This window comes from Myotis lucifugus, unplaced genomic scaffold (genome assembly GCF_000147115.1).
Source record: "Myotis lucifugus unplaced genomic scaffold, Myoluc2.0 scaffold_258, whole genome shotgun sequence".
Lineage (NCBI taxonomy): Eukaryota > Metazoa > Chordata > Mammalia > Chiroptera > Vespertilionidae > Myotis > Myotis lucifugus.
Window position 1 is genome coordinate 1122231 of NW_005871306.1, and position 6308 is coordinate 1128538.

General features: G+C 43.4%; 1 protein-coding gene across 1 annotated transcript in view; it reads right to left on the reverse strand.

The window, feature by feature from the left end:
* Positions 1–6308, reverse strand: part of ZNF217 (zinc finger protein 217) — a 39314-nt gene that overhangs the window by 25055 nt on the left and 7951 nt on the right. The window contains exon 2 of the mRNA XM_023762728.1: positions 2855–2931. The gene's annotated coding sequence lies outside the window, so the exon portion shown is untranslated. The remainder of the gene's footprint in view (positions 1–2854; positions 2932–6308) is intronic.

The following is a 6308-nucleotide window of genomic DNA, read 5'->3' on the forward strand; positions in this document are numbered from 1 at the left end:
CCATGTGGGCAGGTTAACCGGCAGGGGGGGACAAACAGCCTTTTGTTTCAGGTTTCCCTCCAGTGAGAGGATGGTCGATAAGAACAAGACGATTAAAATGTTTTTTAATGAGTATCTTCAGAAAGCTATCCTTTGTTGTTACTTTTCTAAAAGGTCTGGGTTTGCGCTGCTATTATAACTTCGGATTTATACACTTGGCCTGGGTTCCAAGAATCCACTTGGCTTTGATAGAAATCCACGTGGATGAAACCGGGCTTATTAAAATGGAAACCAAAAAAAAAAAAAAAGCCTTCCCCCTCCTCCCCACGCCTAACTCATTTAAAGCGTTTTCCTACTGTTCTTTCTCTGCTCACAAAAAAAAAAAAAAAAAAGGTTATGATTCCAAGGACACTGATTCCCCCATTTTAAGCTCCAGGCGGAATCACGGAAGCACAATCGCACCCACTAAGTCTTCTGCCCCAAGATGCAAACGAATGCAAATGCGAACGGAGCTGTGCAAGTCACCACGAACAAAATAGCCCCGTTTTTGTTTTGTTTTTGTCCTGTGTGTTTTGTTTTTACCTTCGGTGTATCCAAAATGGAAAAACTTAAAACATAACAAGAAAGGCACTTAAAGTACAACAGTTAATAAATCAGGACCAAAAAAAAAGAGAGAGAGAAAAAAGCCACTCCGTAAGTGCTTGGCTGGTGAGCAATGCAATCCTTAATAAATAGGAAATGGAATTTGAGAGGCAGCTTCTCAGCAAAGGGGAAGCATTCACACAGCGTGATGTTTTTGCTGTCGTTTTATACAGAACGACTAGCCCCACAGACAGACGGGCCGGTTAGCCTTTTCTAAAGAAATGAGCCAATTACTTGCAATCAATTAGCAGTGCCAGAAGTAGATTCTGGGGCCAGAACTCTTTTTTTTTTTTTTTAATCAAGTACACTGATACCGATTACTTCCAGCAATAGGTTCCCTTTCTCGGGGAAGATGAATACCTCTCTTTAAGATACTTTTCAGGGCCTCAGACACAGTCACATCCTGAAACACAGTCCAGAGGCATCCTCTTCATAAACAAGAAGCTTCACTGAACTTCCCAAAACAAATGACTTCCACCCTCGCTCCCCAACAAAGAAGCTATGAACTAGTGGGACCAGGTTGAGTCTTAACCTAAGAGGAGCCTCACTCTACATGTTAATGGATAACCTTTGAACTCTGAAACCCTGAATGCTGTAAACACAATGGCACTACTGGTAGTTTAAAATCCTGCTATCAAAACTGAGCAAGAAAGAAAAGTCCAAACTTCTTCAGTAGGAATGGGGAAACAATCAAATGTTTTGACAAATAATCGTTTCACTAAGAACAATAGGACTCCTGGCTCTCAGACCTTGTTGCTACTGAATTATTCTCAGAGCAAAAAAAGGGTTGTGCTTTTTTTTTCCCTCTATGCCCTCACAAAGCTACCACTTTGTTAGCATAATAACATCATATGGTCTGTTAACCACTGTTTCTCTCTCCCTATCCCCCCCCCCAAAAAAAAACCTTATTATGTTGTAGCTTTTAAAATTGAAAGATGATTGTATTAACTGATCTATCTGCTAAGAGTTTTATATGTGATCCTTATGTTTGAGCAAGGAATTACAAAGACCTTATTCTTGGAGGCACGCCAACAAAAAACTGGGAAATGGTTGCAAAATTCTGCCAGTGACTGAGTGCTGGGTTGCAAACACATACTGTGTTTTTAAATGGACGTAGAGTGATCTGAATTTGCTGTAAGGGCACGTGTGAGACACAATCTCCCTTTAGAAGAGAGAGACTCATACTTCAGATGTGTTGGGAAAGCTGGTATAGTTAAAACAATTAAAAATGGAAACTCCAAAAGCAACAGACCACTAGGAACATGTGGTTTTGTCATGAGAGCGAAGAATTCGTATTGTTATGGTATGAAATGAACATTGAAAATCAAACGTTGGTCTGCATCTACTTAGCTCCACCCACCCACCAGTAATCCTGTTTTACCATCACTCCCTCGCTAGGCTCATTCTTCCGGAGTCAGGTGCTACAGGGAAGCAGGCAGCACAAAGAATGGGACCAGAAACGTCCCTTCCGCCGTGAGCTGGCACGCCACTCGGGGAAGGGGCAGAAAAAGCCCCACTTCACCTCTTTTTAATGCGACCAATGTCAGCTACACTTCATTTTTCACAATTATCTAAACAGACCAGCCCGCCTTAAGATGTTTCCCAGTGTACGCTTTAAAATATAGCCCCATTATCCCTGATTTAATCCTGGTGATATGAGACCTCTTCTTTTAGCCAACTTATGGTTTTCTCTCCAGACCTAATAACAAAAAGCCCTTCTGGTTTGCTATATTTACCGTCTACTGGAATCATGTTTGGGGACCAAGCCATAATTAAGAAGAACAGAATGCGGTATGATCTTCTTATTTCGCGAGTATTTATTTTACTGTGGAACTATTACAGAAAAACAATTTGGAAACTGTGTGTAAAACCCTGGAGCTGAAATGAAGCCAACGTAGATACTTGGCTTTAAAAAAAAAAAAAAAAAAACTTAGTGGTTCAGAGCAGGAAAACCTGAAAAACTGCAGTGAGGAGTTAGCAGGAAAAGAGAATGAAAAAGTGAGCCCAACCTGCCAGTCTCCTGCGAACTACAAAGGACATTTGAGAAGAACCCGGGGCAGCCCTTGTAACACGACTGAATGCACTAAATTAAGCAGGGATCACCAACAACTGCAGGGAACACCACACTTCTCTCTCTTCTATTCAGTCTCTTGATTTCACTCAAGTCGTCTCAAAATCGTAAGCCCTTCATAAAACATCGGAACAGATGACAAAAATAAATAGCAGCACTTACTTTGGGAAGTGGGGGCAGTGTCTGGAACCTGGAGACTTGCTCTCTGAGCCTGCCAGTCCACCTGGCTCGGAACAATCCTGGAAGAGAAGTGATTGCTGGATTTTATTCGCAAACCAAAAAGGGAGGGGCCAAGAATAAGGCTCCATTTAAATAGGAGTCTAGATCCAATCACACATTCATCAGATTAACTTGGGTGGGAGGGGGGAGAGACTTAATTTTTTAACTTCATTTGTCCCATTGACAAGATAGATCAGTGCCCCCCTCCCCTCTGCAAGCACTTTGTCTTCCTCTAATATTCTGGAAGGTTTTCCAAGGTTGACGTCACTCGACATGTAAATGTAAACTTTCTTTTAAAAAGTCACCTAACTTTGGGAGCACCTCTTTAAAGCTTGTTGCACTCATCTGATATTCCAAAAGGGGAATTCTGGGCTAAGAGGAAGTCTGGGAAGAGTAAGGTAAATAACATTTCTTGAAATCCGATGCCCGGCCTCATCTCAATAAATGGAACCCTCTTTTCATCCACCCACTTACTCAAGTCAAAACCTCGTATAATTTGGCTTAAACTATACTTCACCCTCCTTCCCCACACACCTTGAATCCATCAGCAAACCCTATAATTTCTAAATATATTTCAACTCTGTCCACTTCTTCTCTAACACAAGCCTACTCCGCAAACCCACTCTCTCCTCCAAATATGTGAATAAGTGAGGTTTCTCCAAGCTTCTTTCTTTCTTTCTAGGTTTGCCTTACCATTCTCCACCCCACAGCCCAAGAGAGCTCTCACAGTGTCAATCAGATCATGTCCCCACCCTGCTTAATGGCTTCCTTTTGCCTCAGGAAAAAAGAACAAACTCCAGAGCTGCCTCGCCAGGCCTGTAATCTGGCCCCTGCCTAACTCTCCAGCCTCAAGCCTTGGCCAACCCTCCTTTAGGGTTCTAAGCTGCAACCTGTCTGACCCAGAGCCTTTAGACCTGCGGTGCCCTCCACCTAGCGCTCCTTTCCCATTCTTTCAGAAAATCAGCTTCTGCTCCTAAGAGAGGTTTAAACTGCGTGTTCTGGGGAGAGGGGGGTCGGAATGTCTTCTCTCCAGTCACTCTGGACTCTCAAATATTCCGCGCCACCTCTTGAACGCTGCATCAATTCTAGAGTATTATTTAATCCCTCTGGATTTCAGTTTCCTCATCCATAAAATGGGATGATGAAGAAGAAGAGGAAGTAGAAAAAGGAAGAAAATGGAGGAAGAGGAAGAAAAAAATAACTACTTAAAAAGTTCTCACTGCCCAGCCAGCACGGCTCACTGGTTGAGCGTGGACCTATGAACCAGGAGGTCATGGTTTGATTCCCAGTCAGGGCACATGCTAGGGTTGTGGGCTCGATCCCTGTGGGGCATGCAGGAGGCAGCCAATCAATGATTCTCTCTCATCATTGCTGTTTCTATCTCTCCCTTTCCCTTCCTCTCTGAAATCAATAAAAATATATTTCTTTTTTTTTTTAATTCTCATCATGCCCTAACCGGTTTGGCTCAGTGGATAGAGCATCGGCCTGCGGACTCAAGGGTCCTGGGTTCGATTCTGGTCAAGGGCATGTACCTTGGTTGCGGGCACATCCCCAGTGGGGAGTGTGCAGGAGGCAGCTGATCAATGTTTCTCTCTCATCGATGTTTCTAACTCTCTATCCCTCTCCCTTCCTCTCTATAAAAAATCAATAAAATATTAAAAAAATTCTCATCACAAGGGAATAAACTATGAGATGATGGATGTTAACTTACTATGATAATGATTTTGCAACATGCACATACCTCAAATCATATTGTACAGTTTAACCGTATAGTGTCACATGTAAATTGCATCTCAATAAAATTGGAGAAAACATCTATATTTATATTACTGGCATAAATAAGACTGGAGGCCGAAACCGGTTTGGCTCAGTGGATAGAGCGTCGGCCTGCGGACTGAAAGGTCCCAGGTTCGATTCCGGTCAAGGGCATGTACCTGGGTTGCGGGCACATCCCCAGTAGGAGATGTGCAGGAGGCAGCTGATCGATGTTTCTCTCTCATCGTTGTTTCTGACTATCTCTCTCCCTTCCTCTCTGTAAAAAATCAATAAAATATATTTTAAAAAAATAAATAAATAAGACTGGAGAATTCAATGAGACACACTGTGCAAAGTTGTAAGCCCAGAGTTTGGGAGGGCCTGGCACTGTTGTAGGCACGGGAGGTAAAGCTTAGAGCAGTGATGGTGAACCTATGAACTCATTTTTTTTTATTGATTTTTCTTTGTTAAATGGCATTTAAATATATAAAATATCAAAAATATACATCTTTTTTTTACTATGGTTGCAAATATCAAAAAAGTTCTATATGTGACACAGCACCAGAGTTAAGTTAGGGTTTTTCAAAATGCTGACACGCCGAACTCAAAAGGTTCGCATCACTGGCCTAGAGGAAGCCAAACAAATGAAGTTCTTGCCCCTTTGGATTTCATTCTGTCTTCTAGAACAGCGATTTTTAACCTTTTTCATATCATGGCACACACCAACACTAATTGCTAAACAGTTCTGTGGCACACAAAAAACAGGTGTCATTTTGATTCATTCACACCAGGTGGCTATTGTGTTGGCTATTGTTTGTGTGTGTGTGTGTGTTTGACAATCTAAGGGAAAAGAGGTCAGTGCCCCTGACTAAATAGTCAGGTTTTGCAGGTTTTAAAAATTCTGCCAGTGACGGAAAATCACTGTTCTGGAGGGAGACAGACAATACACAGAAAGTTATATTCGCAAAGACAGGGTCACCGGAGAGGGGAAGGTGCCTGCTGTTTAGGGTGGGGGCTCCCTGAGGAGCAGCGCCCTCCATCAGGAAGCCAGGTGGGGAGCAGAAGGTGGGCAGGCTCAGGACAGAAGGGAAGCTGCTTACAGAAGGAACTAGGAGGCCAGTGTGTGGGGCCCAGGGAGGGAGGACAGAACGCATGGGGATAAGGCAGGACCTTGCAGAGACAGTGTCGAGAACTGGTTTTTACTAGTATCTCTAGATTCGGTAGGATGTCAGACAATTTTCCACCCTCATTTTATTTGCCACATCTGTACTTGACAGAGTCTATCCCTTCCTCCTCCTTGAAACACTTCTTCCCTGGATTTGGAACTGCTCATTTCCCCCAGCCCCGCCCAGCACCCCCCCCAAACCCCCCCCAACACCCCCCCCCCCCCCCATTAAATAATGATAACACTATGATTTCCTATTCTGGGACGCGGGGAGCGAAAGAAGAAAAAAGAGGAGAAAAGACAATCTAATATTTGCACGTTAAACGGAGGGGGGGATGTATAGGAGTGGAGCTAAAGAAAGTGAAAATATTCGACGCATGGTGGCGGGGGGCGCAGGCGTGAGAGGCGGCGCGAGGAATATAGAAATGAGATCTACATGTGAGTGGATAGGTGTACAAAGGCGAGTGAGGAGTGTTA